Raw genomic sequence first — 2,527 nt, forward strand, 5'->3', positions numbered from 1 at the left:
GGAAGTAAGGAGGAGGAGCCTGACTCCCCTGAAGATTCAGCAATGCCAAATCACCTTGTCTCCTCTTGAGCCAGGCAGAGCCCGCGATGACGGCGGCGGCCTCCGAGCGTGGCCGTAGCGTGCGGCCCGAGGAGCCGGGCGTTCTTAGCAGAAGGGTGGGTAGCAGGCTTGGTGGGCTTTGGCCGCTGTGCAGCTAAGAGGGTGCAGTGATATTTGGTGTTGCTGATTGTAGCCGCATCCCAGAGCACCAATGGGCCTTGAACATTTCCAGGCGTGGGGCAGCCGCAGCATCTCTGAGCAACCTGTGCCAGCCAGGTGCCAGAGGAGGCAGAAAGCCCTTCCCACCCGGAGCAGAGGCCGCTGCAGCTTCGTGCAGCCTCGTGTCACTGAGCGTGCGAGACAGAAAGGCCCTTCCCGTGGAGGGATGGCAGCACCCAAAGATCTTTTTCGGGAAAAGCAGAGCAATGGAACACCAAAGTATCCTTCAGTTCTTCAGCAGGTTTGGGAACAACTTGAAGGAGGAGCAGAGCTGGCCTGGTGCCTGCCAGCTCTGCAGGCAGTGGGGATGGAGAAGCTGCAGTTGTCTGTCTTCTCGGCCGAGTCTTTAAAAATGAGGCGCTTTTCTGTAGCTCCTTTTCAAGCATTACATGAAAGTTCCCCCTAGAAGTCCAAAGGCAGCTGTTTTCTTAGCAGAAGGAAGTCTGGAAGAGGCAAAGCAGGCAAAGACATCAGAGGAGTCTGGATAAAAACCTTGGCTAACCTCTTTTTCCTCCCTCTTCCAAACAGCCAATTTTGAAGCGCTCACCAGAGATCTGCCAGAGATCTGGGAGGAAAAGCAGAGCCAAGCACTGAGAACTGACGTGTGAGGACTGCCGCTCCCTCTGCCTTGGTGTGGGACCTCCTGAGCTCCCATTCCGATGCTGGGAGTGTTTCTCCTCTCATCCAGCCAAGCCAGAGACCTCCTAGGGAACAAGCAGGTAAGGTTTAAGTACCGACATCTCCCAAGTAAGAAGCGACATGACAAAAGGAAATGGCCTCAAGTTGCAGCAGGGAAGGCTTAGGTTGGATTTGAGGAAAAATTTCTTCACTGAAGGTGTGGTCAGGCCTAGGAGCAGGCTGCCCAGGGAAGCCCCCATCCCTGGAGACATTTAAAGGGTGTTTAGGGACCTGATTTGGGAGGGGCTTGGCAGTGCCGGGGCAACAGCTGGGCTCAGTGACCTTAGAAGGCTTTTCCAGCCTAAAGGATCCTATGGTTCTGAACAGGCTTGACCCCCCTGGCTCTTACACAGCACCTGGATAGGGAGGGAGGGAGGGAAGGAGGGAGGGAGTGAAATCCTCTCTTCACATGTGCCAATTCATCTGTGAAACTCATCCCAGCAGGTCAGCATGAAGACTGAACGTGTAAGAAGACGTGGGGTGAAATGGAGAATCTGGCAGGAGCATCCGACGCACACGTGCACGAGTTTTGCTTTTTGCTTGGATTGAAGCTCAGAAGTTGTAAGGAATTTGGGAATGAGATGGGACGTTTCAGAAGAAGAGGAAGGAGGAGAAGAAGTTGTTGTTACAGTGTTACAGTCCTGGCAAAATCTTTTGTTCTAGCTAATAAAAGAAGTTAAAAAAAAAAAAGGCAAAAAAAGTGGTTTCTTTCATTCAATATTGTATTCGTTGGTGGTATATGGTGTGTTGTTTTTTTTCTTGGTATTATGAAATCTGCGTAATTTGTTTTTTGAGTGAAGCTAACTTTATGGATGGGTTGGTTTTTATTTGAGGTAGGATTATATTCAATAGGTTCCTTTAATAAACTTCTGATAGGTATTGTTGGGATTTTGGTTTTGTTTATTGGATATATAAACATAGAGATTTGGTAGGGGTAGCTCGGCTGCTGGAGTGTTGGGTGTTAATTTATTAGATGGCTTTTGTTAAATGCAGTTTTTAATTTTTGAATTGTTTTTTTTAATGTAGTGGCTTTAAGGTGGTTTTTAAGAATTGATTGTATTGTTTTATGCTGTTTGTAGTTGGTGTATGATAAGGGATATGGTGTACTTCTTGAAGTGTTACGGTTTTAGCGTTCACAAGTTCCGATTTATTTCTGGTGTGATGGGGTTTTTTTGGTTTTATCTTTGGGGACAGGGGAATTTTTATGGTGGGTTTTTATAGGCAACTTTTTTTTTTTTACTTTGGGTAGTGGTATTTTTTATTATTTTAATAGTTTGCATTTGTTATTTTTATGCTTTTAATGAGTTTTTTTAAATTTCTAAGATAACTTTGTAGATTATTGGTTCTTATTTGTGAGTTAGCATAAAGGTGGAGCTTTGGGGGCTTTTTGTAGTAATGTTTAGGGTCAGTTGCACAGTTTTGAGTTCAGTGAGTCGGCTTGATTTTACGGGTTTTTGTTTTTATTAGCAGTTATTTCATTTTCAATGTGATTTTGAGTTTTTTGGGTTTCTGAGATACTGGTTTGGGAGGAAGTTTAGGATTGGAATGGATGGGGGTTTTGGGCCAGTTATAGTGGGATTTCTAAATTTAT

General features: G+C 45.7%; 1 long non-coding RNA gene across 2 annotated transcripts; it reads left to right on the forward strand.

The window, feature by feature from the left end:
* The first annotated feature begins 254 nt into the window (after positions 1 to 254).
* On the forward strand, positions 255 to 1,494 carry LOC132328149 (uncharacterized). 2 transcript variants are annotated; one of them, XR_009486707.1, is made up of 2 exons: positions 255 to 977; positions 1,378 to 1,494. It is a non-coding gene; the product is annotated as an uncharacterized LOC132328149 (long non-coding RNA). The 2 variants fall into 2 exon arrangements; XR_009486708.1 differs by having other exon boundaries at positions 1,381 to 1,494.
* The last annotated feature ends 1,033 nt before the right edge of the window (positions 1,495 to 2,527 follow it).

This window comes from Haemorhous mexicanus, chromosome 5 (genome assembly GCF_027477595.1).
Source record: "Haemorhous mexicanus isolate bHaeMex1 chromosome 5, bHaeMex1.pri, whole genome shotgun sequence".
NCBI lineage: Eukaryota > Metazoa > Chordata > Aves > Passeriformes > Fringillidae > Haemorhous > Haemorhous mexicanus.